This window comes from Seriola aureovittata, chromosome 1, assembly GCF_021018895.1.
Source record: "Seriola aureovittata isolate HTS-2021-v1 ecotype China chromosome 1, ASM2101889v1, whole genome shotgun sequence".
In the NCBI taxonomy this organism is placed as follows: Eukaryota; Metazoa; Chordata; class Actinopteri; order Carangiformes; family Carangidae; genus Seriola; species Seriola aureovittata.
Window position 1 is genome coordinate 24,401,717 of NC_079364.1, and position 16,329 is coordinate 24,418,045.

Genomic DNA, 16,329 nt, shown 5'->3' on the forward strand with positions numbered 1-16,329 from the left:
AAGTTTCTTTGAGTGTGACTCAAAAGCCCTGCTGATCACTCAGTGTTCTCTAAGTCACTCTGAATAACAGCATCAGAAACAGTCATTCCAAAAATGTAGAAATGTTTGTCCAGAGATAATATTCCAGTTAATATTATATAGTATTTATGAATTCCAGTTCAGGAAAGAACTGTTGACACTATGTGAAGTAAACATTGGTATGTATTTTGTACCAACTTGTGTATCTTGTCTATTCAGCCACGATTGGGCCATTTACTAGGCGAACATTTACATTTTTTCGACCTTTTTAAGAGGCTGACATTGCTTCTATTCTTACCCCCCCCCCATTCTGTTTTCCATCTTATGCACTCACAGACACACACAAGCTTCCTCTGTCACTTTCTCGCCAACTGCTTCGTTCTCAGGCTCGAGTTCTGTGGAAAAGGTGGTGTCATCCTCCGCTCTCAGCCGTCGTTTCAGATTTTTCTCCACGCGCAGCGAGACTTCCTGATTTGTGTGACAAACACAAATGCCTTTAAATTCCCACAGCCTTGGCTCCTTACCAGCTTCATACCTTGTAATGCATTATTCACATCCTCTCTTGCACCCCCACTCCCACCAACTCCACCTCCAACCCTCTCGCATCAGGAGAGGGACAGCCACACACGACTTCCCTGGCAGAAAATCCATACGGCCCTGACGTCTTTGCTTCATGTGGGCAATTAATAGAACCGCAAGCTGAATCTATTTTTCCCCTCATAATTGTAGATAAAGGTGAGGACGTAATGATGCCATTCAATGTCAATGTTAATTTTTTTGTGAAGAAGACTATAATCGTGGATGCACGTTACAGTGATTGTACAGAGTCAGTTACAGCCTCTTGAGGCTGGTAGTTATGAGTTGTTGGAGAGAATATTTATACCAGACAGTGATGGAATACCCACCATGTCCTTAGGGTTTGCAATTTAAACCGGTTGAGACATATTACATATCATGGCATTGGTAGCTGTGAACTCCAGGCTACTCTGCTTGACATGCACTCACTATTTCTCATAAATGTCTACTAGGGTTACAATTACTTGTATTGCTTCTATTTCTCCTACTACTCTCCCTAATGGCTCAAAGGAACAAAAAAAAGTGATGCTCACTTTGCTTTTTGTAACTTTTATGTGATTTAACTTCCACTGTCAAAATGCTGTTCTTGTTGACCAATCGTAGGTTCAGCCGTTTGTGTTCGGTTTCGTCAAGATGGTAAATTTCTTAGCGTCACCCTTGTGTCGTGCCTGCACATAAGCAAGCTAAGCACCACACGCTGCGGCCGCGGCCTTCGCAGTCTAACCTGTCTTCCTGCCGACTCATTCCCATGTGCTGACACCCTGCTGCAGCTGAGCGCAGGCCCGTCTGCTTCTTAATGGTGAAAAACGAGAGCTGTCATGTCGTAATCGTGTAATAACCGTGCATGGTGTCACTTTCAGCAATTAATGGAGACGCTGTGACTGGGCTGCGTAAATCCTGGCTAAGTCGGCTGTGGCAGGGTACAGCACTGGAGCAGAGTCGGAGAGGCTTATATTAGGGTGTGTTAGTTTATTTTGTCGCTGCATGTGGGAGAGGTAAAGATTTGCATGTGTCTGTGCATTTTTCTGTGATTCTACATATGATTGCAAGAAAAAGAGGGATTTAGTGTGTGTCAGTGAATATTAGGTGATTAGTTGCATCCATCTGGTGGCTTACATGTTTGTGTGGGTGTATAGAAATGTGTCAGTGACTGAAAGAAGAAAGAAAGCTGAACAATAGTGAAATCAGTGGGGGACCGGGCCATAGTGATGACTTGGCAGACTTTTCCCTGCTGCCCACTCTGCCCTTGATGTCTTGTCAGTCTTTGTTGTGTACTGCATTAAAGATCAACAAAGCCATAAAATATGATCTTAAGTTGAAGGTCACAGTGGAGACGGATGTAAAGAGGTGTAAAGGTTAGGTATTTTTACTCTTATATTATTATCCTAGGGATAAATGTATATTGGTTGCTCTACTGCCGTGGGATTGTGATTTTAGTTCTTGAGCTCTTTACTATTGGTGGCTTGGGCTTTTTGTCATTTAAACTTACTCTGGTGCTGTTGGGGCCTGTTGTAAACCCAAGGTCCTGGGATAAATAGGCCAGCACTTAAAAAAAAAAAAGATAAGAAATCGTAACGAAACTTGTGCCTTATATATGTCTAATATATTTAGCACGATGATAGGTTTTATTGTCAGATCTGAGATATCTTATTTGTGTATGAGAGACACTATAAAATCTGATGCTAGGTTTGTGATGTAGTGAAAGTTTTAGTGTAAAAATTACTTTTAAAAAGTGTGTCAGAGTCCAACACCAGTCATAGTGGTTCGGAATAAAAGTAGTCACACCATGCCTAAATTGTCAGAAGAGGGTCAGGGGGCCATATGAGTGTCTGAGGAAGGGTGTGAGAAGGGGTCGGGGGCTCTGAGCCAGCCCATAAGGCTGGTCTTTATAGAGGAGAGACAGATGAGGTGAGCAGGGCAAGCTGTCACTGAGACCAGAGTAATGACTAGAGCAGTCTGCTCCTGCCAAGCCCTCTGATTGTTTTAAATTTGTTTGGGTGTGGGCAGTCTCTGACTTTATGAGGTGTTGGGATAGCAGTGAGTTTGTGGATGTGTGTGTGCGCAAGTGTGCAGATTCCTGTGTGTGTATGTGTGTGTGTGTGTGTGTGTGTGTGTGTGTGTGTGTGTGTGTGTGTCTGTAGATACACCTTAACCTCTGAAAAGAGATCTAGATTTTTTTTTTCAATACACATATACTGACACATAATGTATGTTCACTCAGTAAATAAAATAGTCTGTGTGCCTGTCTGTACTCTGGCAATCTCACTCACTGGTCTTATTAACCTGTATTTGGCTCTCTCTTCCTGCACTTGACACTTTAGGATCTATTAGAATCTTTTCTCTCCCTCTGTCTCTGTAACACACACACACACACACACACACACACACACACACAGAAAGACATATGTCAAATCTCTCTATGGCATACGTGATACCCTTCTTGAGACTTATCACGATTTCACTTTCTCCCCTTGGCTCATCAGTTTACTTACAAAATAGATTTTGTCAGACTTATTGATGTATAATGCATTGGCACCAGTGAGCTTATTTTCACTTTAATAATACTGAAATCTTTTTTAATATTAAGTGATTTCGCATAGCTCTTTGTGACAAAATGAAAGCGGCACGGAGATGATCAAACAGCCACTTGTTTCAGGTCAGGTCTCCTCCGTCTATCTGTCAAAGCCACTCCAGAGAGGGTTAGGGAATGAGAGAGCACCATGACTGGGGGGAATTTCTCCAAAACAACGCCAAATCAGTTTTCCTGCTCTTCCCCCTCCACCACGTAGATGTGTCAGAAACCAACGTCTGTCACAGTATCCCAAGGCGGCCTCTAGATCCAACAACAAACTGGCGCCTCCTGTCTTGTCACCTGTTATCTTTACCAGACTTGGAGTTCTGCGTTGGATCACTCACAGCTTTCTTTAAAAAATGCAGAGTGGGAGTTTTTACAACATGGAACGTGCCGTGGCATCTATTCAGGTCTATTAAAGCTGATGACACATAATGGCTGGAAACGAGTTAAATAGGAATAAGTCACTCAGAAATTATACTTCTCTATAATCTCGCCAAGCTGCTGGTTTAGAGTGTGCATCTTAATTTAACAACTGGATGTAAACCAACTACTTACAAGGAATGACAGATGACACAACTTTTATAATTAGCAAAACAACAATGTCCGCTAGAAACATTTAAGTGATGGGAGGACAGCAATAGATGATGCTATGTTGCAACAGCCAGTTACATTCAACATTAACTGCCAGTGAAGAAAGCAGTGTGATGTCCATGTAGCAGAGAGAAATAGCAAAGGGCCGAGATCAGGTAGATAGACAGATGGATTTCATTACAACATCAGTCATCTATGTACGAACCAAGCATGGAAACTTGCAAACTCACTGAGAGCTGCTCTCATCCTACTAAAAACTTACTGTTTCCACATGTTTCATTTGCCACAATTGATATGGAATGAGACAAATGTGATGCAATTTACATAGTTATTACCTCATCATATAAACATGTTATATGGACATGGGACGGATTCTAACTGTTGTCACGAAAACACTACTTACTAGAAAGCTGTTTTATAAACTTCTAGGAGTGATGGCTCATTTTCAAACTGGCACAAGTGCATTCTTGGAGACCACTCTTTTTTTTTTTTTGATTTAAAGTAAAGCGGCATTAATCATTTTTTGGCCCCTGGGGGTCAGAAAAACTAAAAAACAAGCTAACAAATACACATTCACCACCTATCAGCAGCACATGAAGTTGTTATGGATACTTGGACATCCAGCAAGCACAGAGCAACATTAGCATTCATGTGGAGTAGAATTTCTGATCAAATGATGTATACATGTGGAATATTTATGCATTTTTTTGGACTCCACCAGCTCCTGGCTAAATGTTCAAATTGCTGTTGAAAGCTTGTTTGCTTACCACTAAGTGCTGGGTAGGTAGTGTACAATAGGTTTATCAGAACATCTGTTTTTTTTAGTTTTTTTTTGGTTTTTGCAAATGGCTCAGAGGGTTGTGAGAGCAACAGAGATGTGGTTTATGAAACCAAAACAGTAAAGAGGCAAAAAAGCTCTGTGGACTTGCATAGTTGAGTGATCTCAATGTTTATGTCAAAAATACTGATAAGTGCACGTTTAACAAAAATGAAGAGTAAAAGTTTAAAAGAGTTATTCGAAAATTTTGCCCAAGTTGTTTCTACTCGCATGTTCTGGAGGTGAAAAGCGGAGATGCTGTCACAGTTTCCTGCAGGGAAGGAGACATCTTTGTCTGAGGAGTTTGTCGATGACTCCCCCGTGCGGCTTCCTCTTTTGGCATCCCCTCTGACAGGCAGATTACATTTGCTGTACAAAATCGTTGTAGGTACAAGCATAGAGTATGTACTTTGGATTAATAGGGAGTGATATATGTGTAAAGAGTAGTGTACCTCCTAAACCCAGAGAAGTCCTGTGGTGAGTGCATGGTGCTCAAGGTAAGGATTAGCAGAGAGCTTGTGGCAACATAACATCTCCTACAGGTGTTGTGTAGCTGAGTTGTGTATGTGCCTGTGTGACACTTAAGTATTATAAATTACTCTAAATAGCAATAATCATGAAATAATAAGCTATTTAAATTATTATACGATTAAAATGTATTTTAATTTTTTGTCTGTGTGTACGTGCAGAGTCCGTCACACTGTCAGCATTTGTCTCAGGGTTTTACACAATGTCACATTCCTAAAGTTGTCATATTGAGTCCACTGAGGTACGCAGTAAAAAAACCCACAGGCATACCAGTGAGCTTAGAGACACCACAAATATCCACCCTGAGATATGACACAGCCCTAAAGTCAGGAAATAAAATGTCTACTGAGTGATACGATTTTGTTTCTTTGTTTGCCTCTTTGTCTCGTTTGTTTTTCTTTCTTTCTTGCTTGCTTGCTTTCTTTTTTTCCCACCTCCCTCTTTCAGTGTTCATGCAGATTCCCCTGCTGTCGGCTCTCGTCACATTCCCCAATCTGTTAGCCTTCTGATACCGGGGCCAGACTTGAAAGGAAGTCTTAAGGACGAGAGCTTATACACTGTGCCAGATTTTGTTAAATAACTACGAGATGTTGGTGCCAATTCATCGGTAATTGTCCCTTCTGGCACAGTCTGTTGAAAGTCCTGGAGAAGCCTAAGCTCAAGATCACTGCAAGTGTTAATCTTCTTATACTTAAGGTATCAGGTTTTCTTTTGATGTCGCTAAACATGTTGACTCCTATCTCAGCGCAGAAGGCAATCCAGACATAGCTATGAGCGAGATGGGGGTTTGTCTGCCTTCTTCTTCCAAAAATCTCATGGTTTATGTGTTCCTCTCCTAGAATTCATTATGGTGCTAAAATAAAGCAACAACTAAATGAGAGGGAAAAAAAAAGAAACAGGAAGAAAGGGATTGATTCTGTGCTAATTGTCCTTTCCTTAGCGCAATTTGGCTTACTCTTGTATGGCGTAAAATGGCCTGATTTATTTTTAATGAGGCAAAATCCTATTTCTCAGTCTTGTCTAGCCAAAGGTTATTTCTAAGACTTGGTTTGTCAGTGGGCTCCTTTCAAGATCAGAAAACAAAAGAGACATTTGTCTCAAAGTGTAAATGATTTAGTATCAAATTAATTTGCCTGACCCCAGGGTGAACTGTATATGCTTTAGGTTGGTATGATGTAGTCATTGGTAGATTGTGTAGATACACTTAGCAACGGCGATGACCACACAGATCTATTTGTTGTGGAATCTGCCCCAGGGTGTCAGGTGGCCAGGCCCAGGAAAGGTGCACCCTCTTGGGGCCCGCAGTCCTTGGCACGCTGGGCCCCCCTCAGGTGCTCAGGTGAGCCTCGGTGATCAATCACTGATGCTTTTTTTTTTTTTTTTCTCCCAGGTGAGATTCTCCCATCAGTCAGTCATTCAGACAGGGCCTCAGGTGGTGGGTGATAGTGCAGAGGCTGTGGGATCAGGGCGAGCTCCCACATGTGCAACAACACTGATCCCACACACAGGTGGAGATTTGTCATGGGCTGGTAGGAGCTCATCTGTGATTGAATATGGTGTTTGAATGTGACGCGCACATGCACACACACACACACACACACACATACACACACAGCACGTGCAGAGGGTAAACGTTTATGTGTGTGTCTGTTTGTCTTTAATAATCTGTGATAGTTGTCACATATGAGCTGAGTCTACATTTGTCTGTGCATGTTTGTATCTATGTCAACTCATAAACATGTATGGATATAAATACATATGACATTTTAAATACAAACTCAAAAAGCCAGACACAAACCTCCTTCTTTCTTCTTCATGCTGCAATCAAAAGCAAATGTCTGCATGCCTGGAGGGACTCTTTAAACATGAGTCCTGGAAGATTTATTGCGGAGTTTAGAACTTAATTGTGCGGGTTTGTTATTGGAAAAAGACAGGTGGAGACTGAGCCGAGACATGTTTTATCAATTTAGTTATGTGTCTTTCAATGTATCTTAACGTACTGGCATAATACAACCCGTGTTTTACTGTAATTCCACTTCTGATTTAGAGGTGTCTGTCTCTGGCAGGAAATGCGGTGAATGCTCCTTCTGTAACGACTGACTGTGGAGAAAGTGGCTGGAGGTGATTGGGTGTTACTGTGTGAATCCCGTGTCAGAGACGTGTCACCGAGCGTGGTCAACAAGTTCATCAGCGAAAGAAAAAAGAAAAAAGGTGAGAGCGAGACTGTGATCAGCTTTCACATACTGAAACTGTTTAGTAAGTGTATCTCATTATGTGTTGTGTCCGCTTGGTTTAAATCCAGAAGGATTGTCCAATTTTTTGTTTGTTTTATGTAGCGTTTTGATCATTTGGTAAATATATGGAAGGTTTTGTCTGGTAGCAGGAGAAGCGGCATTTAGCACACACACACACAAACACAAACACACACACACACACACACACACACACACACACACACACACACACACACACACACACACATACACACATACACACACACACACACACACACACACACACACGTGAAGGCCCTTATACCCTAAGCCAATCTAGGCCAAACTGAGCTGGACAAAACCCATTACACAGCTCAAATGACGCTTGGTGGGTAGACTGGCATCAGTCAAACCCACAGGCTGCCCCGGGGTCACACCAAAGCTGGCACTTAGAGTTTTAACACACAGACAGCACACACATTATCCAGCTAATGATGGAATTACAGCACTGACTCACCATGTAGCTACATGTAAGCGATGGGAGGACGGCAATAGATTATCGCCTGAAAAAAGAGGAACGTTCGCAGGAAAAGCAGCTGTCAGTGAGAAAGAAAGAAAGCAAGAAAGAAAGAGAGAGAAAGAAAGCAAGAAAGAAAGAAAGAGAATGAAAAGGTGGAGATAAACTCCAGAGAAAGGAGGTTTAGATGATTGTAATTATGACTCTTTATAAAACGCTCAATACTGTCATTATCATTGAGTCATATGTCCATGCAAGAGAAAGGGATGTTTAAAGGGATGTGTCATTGGTGTCTGAGGTTGAAATGAGTAGGAGAGGTTTACACTGGGACGAAATGAGATATACGGACTGTCCTTTAAAACTGGCACAGTCAATAAACAAGTATATCCAAAGGGACGTAATGGATTACGGTGACACTGTGTGGGTGTGTTTTTTTCCCTGTGTGCAGATATGTGTATGTTTTCATTTGTTCCTCAAATGGACACATGTGGATATGTTTAAATGTTTATATGCTTGTATGAATGTGTACTCATGCTGTGGGTAGATGTGTATAAGTGTGTGTGTGTGCGGAGAGCCCAAAGTGTCTGCGCCTTAATACCAAGAAGCTGTAAGTGCGAGTGCAGTGACTATAGGCCTCTATGTTGTGGTGACTCTGTATAAACGCTGTGGTTGCTCTGTTTTCTTACTTTGGTTTCAGAGCGAATGTCTGAAAAGTTCATATTTTCAATGGCAACTCTGAAGGAACCATAAATTCACAGGGTGCTGTATTTTTATCCTCTTCGCATAATGAAAGTTCCAGAGGACAAAACAGTCCCAGTGAGGGTGGGGTGGGTTGTGAGAAAGCAGTGTGGGGGTTGATTGTGGTTTTGGGGACATAAGAGAAGGGTGCAACTCTACTGGACATGTAGCTGTTTGGGAAAAGCGACTCTGAGAAGTGTTCCCCAGCCTTTGCTCCCCGCTCAAAAAAACAAACCTTTGAACAAACAGTGTGCGGGATGTCTGTCGGCTTTTCCAAGTGAAATCCAATCGAGCTGGGTCTGAATATTCTCAAGCAAAATGGCTCCAAGTTCAATTACACATTACAAGCCGCATGACAGTTTCCATTGTGTAATACTCAATCTAACAAGACTGCGCTAAATCAGCCAGGCACCCCTGTTCACACTGGAGTCAGTGTGCCGAGACAGGAGGGAAGGGCCCTCGACAAGAGGCCCTCTTAACTACTCTATTATGGTAATATATACCTGTAGAGAAGTGGACACCTGAGACCCAGAGCCAAGCAGCTAGAGGCAACTAGCTAACACTGGTTGCACCCTCTTGTACTTGACTGTTGTCAAACTGTTATGGTGCTTGTGCTTTTGTGTTGATTGTGGGAGCCTGAGTCATGAGCAGATTATCTGGTGGCCCTATAGCCTTGGGCTTAGCTCTTGTAATATATACAGAAAGGCCTTTCCTTCAGTTACTGCTTAGAGGACAAAGTTTGGCTATTCTGTACACAGATGATACAATGCTCATCTTGATAAATATCATTTAATCATCAGTGACACTTGACAGGTCCTTCAAGCTGGCTTGCTTAGTCTGTTCCAAGATGTAATTCACAGCTCATCCATGTAACCTCCTTTCCCTTTGGTGGCGGAGAGAGGAAAAGACAAGCCCCTCTTCTGGTTAGATCACTGTGGTGGTGGGAATGCTGGAACCAACCCTGTTAAAACTTGAAAACATTCCCTCTTCAAACCACCATGACTGAGTAGATTAGGCTCCCATCCGCAGGAAAACAATCTTATTTCCTGAAGATATTTGGGGCGTTTAATTCCGAAACAATGCTGGCTGGCGCACTGAGCCCCTTTATTGCATGCTTTTTTTTATTGCCATTCTAGAAGTTATTCAAATAAACTAAATGAGTGGTTCATTGAAATGTGTTAAGATGCACACCAAATACATTGATGTCAGGCTTAATTATCCCCCCAGATGAGTCTTTTCTTGTGTCTACACCCATTAAAGTCAAGGGAATAGAATCAGAGAAACACGCGTTGCTGTGTACGCGGTTCAGCCTTTGTAGAAGCCATGTCATTGATGACACACGGCTATATACATATTTCATTGAGACATGCATATTTTACAGTGTAATCCTTGGCACACCACTGCTTTGTTCACAGTACGTGGAGAGGCCTGAGGAGTGGGAGGTTTTCTTTGTGTGGGTCGTGTTGTATCAGTCAGAGACGATTTAGAAAAATCTAAATGTGTTCTGACAGTGTTCTTTCAGTGTTACTGTGAAGTCTTTGATTATCACACAGGAGTCTGCAGGTAAAAAAAAGTGCTATTGAGTGCAGATCCTTAATTATTGTCTTACTGGTCTTTGTAATTAATTGTTTTTAACAACTCCATACTGACTCTTTTTTTTTTTTTTTTACCAACAAACAAGAAAGAATGGAAAATTAATTTTGTAATGTGTATTTCACATGTTATTTTATAGCCTTCTAATAGTTTGATACTATTGACATTACTGAAAAGAACATTTCAATAATTCAGTTTACCGTCACTGCACTTGCATGTGGGCTGAAGTGAAATGGCATCTTACTCACAACCCAACACAAAGTCAGAGGCTGCGGCAGACTATACAGGAGCCGAGCGAAGCCAAATGTGCTTGTGCAGCAAACATGATTGCATGTGGTAATTTCCTGTGCTCTGTCTGCATGGCGTTGTGGTTGGAGGAGTGATTATACTGTGCCAGAGAAATGCTAATGTATGTGTTCACAAGAGACATAACATCCAGACACAATTAAAAGCACAAACAAGTGTCAGCCAGTGTTTGCGTTAATAACCAGGTTCGGTGGAGAGGGAGTGAGAGGGTGAGAGAGGGACAGAGAGAGAGAGTGAGAGTGTGGTCACGAACACGTGTTGCCCGCACTCAATGGAGGAAAGAATGGCAGCACTTATAAGTGGAATCCAACTGGAAACAAGGAGGGGAGTTGTGTGGCCGCTGGGATAAATATCGACTGTTAGGTCATACCCCCCCCCCCCCCCCCCCCCCCCCCCAACACACACACACACAAACACACACACACACCCCTAGCTCAAGTGGTTCCCCCCAAGAATTCCTTCCCCCCAAACAGTACCAAGCGTTGAGTCACAGCAAAGTTCAGAGGAGTAACTTCAACCGTATCATTCACAACTAATAGCCCTGTGTACTCTGGCTACTCATTCTACCAGCATTTGATCATTGTGTTGTGTTAGGTGCCTCTGGTCCTGCCTCTCTCAGACTTAGCTTAGGCTCACCCGTACAGACAGCCAAGGCAGAATTCAGTAAAACTTTACCCCAACCGCTGGTCAGAAAGTGCCTGCGGTCAGGGTTGGCTTGGGTGGAAACAGGAGATTCAGGACATGCTGTTACAAGAATAACGTTATACTGGATAGCATATGTGACTGACAGGGAGATTAGAGAGACTGAAATGATTTCTGAATGATCTTCATTACCACTTAAAAGTAAAGTATTTGATGTTTACATATCCCCAGCATGTTTCAAAGTGTTCATATTACTTTGCAAACGTGTGTATTGTTGTAAAATACACAAGCGCGTGTTTGCAGACACATGTAGACGTGCACATAGGAGATTTGAGAGAGCGAGAGATCTTTATCAACAACTGATTGACCAGTGTCAGGGTTTGCTAATACTAATGAGGCTGGGAGTTCTTCTGCTCTGATGTTTTCTTTATTGATCGTAGGCTAGTACATCTTAATTGGCCAAGTTCTTCAGAACCTGAGATGACCTATCAGTGTTTAATGTATTCGCACATGCCTATGCATGCACTGACATACATTTCTAACTGTGGAAAGATATATCGTAGCCAGATAAGAGGGATGACATACCGACCTGAAATATGTTTAAGTGATCCAGCTATTTACCTGTGGTAAAGGTGTTTCAGATTTTTCTGAGTGTCATGTATTATCTTTCAGTGACATTTTTGTTGGACTTGGTGGTGATCATGCCAGATGTTGGTGTCTGATCGCCTACGGTAAAAACATGACACAACACGATTCAAAAACAGATCCCTCTCTTTAAAACACTATTGCTCATTCATTCAGGGGGAGATCACATATCGTGTTCGTCTGTTGCCAAAACACAAAGTGTCTCAAACTATTCCAAGATTACAGCCTGAGATAGCTCTGCTTATCCATCTGTCACCATACAGAGAGTTATCTTCTCTTGTTTAAGTCACTCAAGCTCAACGTCTAATCTGAAGCGCGTGTGTGTATGTGTGTTTGTGTCACTTCCATACATGGTGTAGCACTCTAAACAGGCTTTATGTTGAGAAAGAATGTGTGGGAGAGAAGCCCAGTCAAAGCCTCAAATATTTCCCCCTCACCCTTCCTTCTTCGTGCATGCTTTTAATTTAATATCACTGAATAGCAACTATTGCAAAAACTAGACTTATATTTATGTGAGCATATTATATCTTTTTTTTTTTTAAGTAGCATACAGATCAAGTGTGTGTTTCCCCATCTGTGCCTACAGAATGTACCTGTGTTTGCAGTCTCTCTCCTTTGTCCTCTAGCATCAGTGTGCCCTTTGATAGTCTCAAGAACAAGGAGCTCTTCCTCACAAGGTCGAACACTTAACTATCAGGCTGTGCTATCGATGGCTGGTGACTTACAAATCATAAGTATTGATCATGGCAGGGATCATTTTCAGTGTAGGGCAGACCGTAAAATCATATCCACTTAGGCTTAATGGCCCACATTAAAGCAATTATGCACACAAACTAGGACTGTCTAACTGTACGCATATTATGCTGGTCCATATATCTTTTTTTTTTTCTTTTTACTTTGAATTTTTTTATCCATGCAATTTTGATAACTTGTTATTGACTGCCTCAGGTGGAACAGTTGTAATTGGTTGAGTGACCCCTCATCAGCTCCACACCCTGTAGCCTTGTAGGTAAAACTGCTCAAGTCGATGACATAATGTGCGTAAGGTTTTTATATGTGTGTGTCAATACTCATGTATTTACTAATGACAGTGCGAGCACCGACTGGTGACCTGCTAATGAAGTCGGTGCATTTGTGAGTCAGTCAACAGGTCAAGGACTGGAGGATATATCATAGACGTCCTCTGCTAGTGTGCCAGCGCACGGGAAAGCAGTTAAACCATTTTTAAGTTCATTTCAGGTAACACAGTGTATGTGCTCAAACTGTTGAATCAGGAAAATACCCATAGAAACTGATTACCTTTTGTTCACAAAGCCCATCTTAATCCACTACAAACTCAAAATTGTATTAGGTCGGCCTGTGTAATACACACACACTCAAATTCAATGCAACTGTACTTGAAATTCATTGTTTTTGGTCTCAGATGTGTACTGTTTACTGCATCAGGTCGTGTTAGGTGAGTTGTCAGTCAAAAAAAAGTATGCTTATTGTGATTCAATAAGCATTCTGGCAAACCACTAATCATCCTATGCGGCAAACTTCACTCATCTAGCACCTGTTAAGTAAAAAAACAAAAAACAAAAACATGACAAACATTTGCAGATACTGTCTGAACAAGGTCTGCTCCACAAGCATTCACTCCATCCAGAGAGACTGAAGCATCATTCATTAAAATTCCAGGATTCCCACAGACGACAGACGGTGTGATTATAACTTATTGGTGATATACGCAAATGAACCTGCTGACCGTTGGCTCAATGCGTTTCCAAAAAAGGATAAAAAAATAAAATAAAATGTTTGTAACTTGACATGTTTAAGATTACACCCTAAAAATACTACCACACTGCATAATAGGAGGTTTAACTCTTCCCACTTAGCATACTGCATGCAGTACAAAACCATATGCATACTTGTCAAAGAATTGAGACAGCTTGTGAAGCAAAGCGCCCACTTAGAAACTTCATTCTTCACGCCATTTTTCACTCTGTTGATTCCATCTTTTGTTTAATAACCACTTTCCCCTTCTTCCTTTTTATCTGCTTTAGGATGAAACATGCTCATGAAAAATTTATCGCTGTGATCTGCATATGCCGATTCCCCTGATTGGGTTGCCGTCTCTTGTTTTGAGGAAAAGGAGTGAAAGCAATATCAGGCAGCACTGAGTGAATCTCAATTTCTCCTTTTGACAAATGAATTTTATCTCCGCCATGCCAGCGGAAGAGGTTATCAGATCCAGAGTGGCCTATACCTAGGCCGCTCCATCCACTCCATCAAACAGAAAAAGAGAGGGGAGGGAGGGTAATGCATATTTAAAGAACTTTAACTGGTAACATTTAATGTTAAACACACGAGTGGCACCATGGGCTTCTCGCTATACTTGCAAAGACTTTATATAGCCTCTAATTTTAACTACAAATTCTGGGGTTATGATATATGGCCAAATTACATGCATGTTGTTAGAGGGGGAAACTGTGGCATGTGCTATTTTGCACACACAGAACAAACCAACATCAGTGGAATAGTATGCGCACTAGAAAGAGACAGAAAGTGAGCTTTCTCAGAAAACTTATGTCATCAAACTCTTTCATTATCTAACGTTTGCACCCAAGAGATCCACATTGCCTAGAAGATATGGGGTTATAATTGCTTTTATTGGTTTATTGTGTGAGCGAAGGAGCTCTTTGATGTATTTAAGGGACCAACCTAATGAATCAGTGAATCCAGAAACAGCCTATCCAGGGAGCTGTTCTCAAAGGGGGCAATGGTGGGGGTGGGGATTCGTATGCATCTGTGTTTGTGTGTGTGTGTGTGTGAGTGAGATGCTTGTGGTGTTGTTGGGGGGGGGGGGTTGCAACAATACGTTCTTTAGTTGCCAGCAATGGTGAACAAGCAAGGACTTAATAAAGCACAGTTGGCCAAAGAGCAGGGGATAGGAAGGCATGGGGTGTAATCAAGTGTAAACATCCTATACAATGTTGAACGGAGAGATGCGTGACCCCAGAGTTATGGGAGCGGGCTGGATGGGAGGGGGTGGGCTTATTTAGCAAATATGCAGAAGTGCTTTTGACCCCATAGTGACCGCTTCACAAGCACACCACCACAGACACACACAAACACACACACTCCCTCGCCGCCCTGTCAATCGTTAATCATCATTTGTGATGAGAGCGGGCCTTGTTTGAACAGAGGAATAGTATATGCGAACAACCTCGCTTTCATCTTTCAACATGTTCAGCGCTTCCCATGTAGATTGTCTATTTTTGTTGACTCATAAGACTTCGTAAAGGCTTCTATGCTTTTTTTTCTCCTCTTGCTCTCTTTGAGGCTGGTGCACAAGGGGTCCGTGAAGGGGTTGTTGTGGCGGTGGTAGTGGAGGGGAGAAGAAGCCACGTGGATCTGGTTACCCCCGGCTTTTCCCACAAAAAATGATCAGAGACTGAAAGTTGAGAGCGCGTGTCCCTCGCAGCAGATTTACCTGCATTTCCAGTTTAACCTTTTATTAAACTGCCCATTGTGCTCCCACTCGGCCACAGACCCTCGGCTGCATTCTCATGCCCATCAGGTCAGCCAGGTTAACAGCCGAAGGGAGGTATCGGGGAGGAGGGCGACACTATGTCATCTCTGCCCCTCTGTCGCTCTGGAGCCTGCGCAACACATTGGCAGAAAGGGAGAGAAGTATATACTACAACCGTTTGATGAGCAGCAGGGCAATAAATTCATTAATCATCATTATATGCCTCATCAAACTCTTTGCCAGCCTCTCCATGGGAGTTACACAAATTAGCCAGTGAAAAAAGCAGTAATTTTAGAGGAGCTAGGTAAGTGCTTTTTGATTGCTTTCTTGAACAATGCTTCCCCTGACAAGCTAATAAATCAGATCTTTCTATACTTTAAGTGCAGCTACTGTGAAGCCAATCTGAGCTCCCCAAACAAAAAAAAAGGGAGGCTGTGTGGGACAAGGGGTTTTACTACAGCCAAAGCTCTTTCACAGATTTGTTTTGGATTCCTCCTCTTTATTCTGCAACAAAGAGGCCCGGGTACAAAGCTTTTGATAACTGAATGAACTGCTGTTATGTCTCCAGATGCAACCAGGGATTTTCTCATACAGGATCAAAATAACCTCATGTTTGACTTGAGATGAAAAAAACCTGAGCCAATAGTGACCATATGGTGCAAAATTCAATTAGCTCTTCTTTCTTCCCCCCCTTTCTTTTTTTTTTTTTTTTAAGCTAGTCTGGTTTTAAACATATTAGCTCGAGTGGGATACATAGACAGACGCATAGCTGCAGCTTGCAAGCTTTAGCCTATACAGAGAATCCTAGCTGGCAGGTGATGCATACCTACTACAGTGATCATATCCTTCCATCCAGATGGCTATTCCATGCAAGACCAACAAATCATCCATCAGACTGGAAACGGCTCCTTTATTGAAAATGAGGTCAATAGATGATTTGAGCCTGGTTTGTGGCTGGCCACGTTAGCCTGCTCCAGGTATTAGCAGCTCTCAGTTAGTGTGTTAGATGGGAGGTTTCATGCGGGAAGGGAGGCAGTTGGAGGGGTTGGTGAGGGG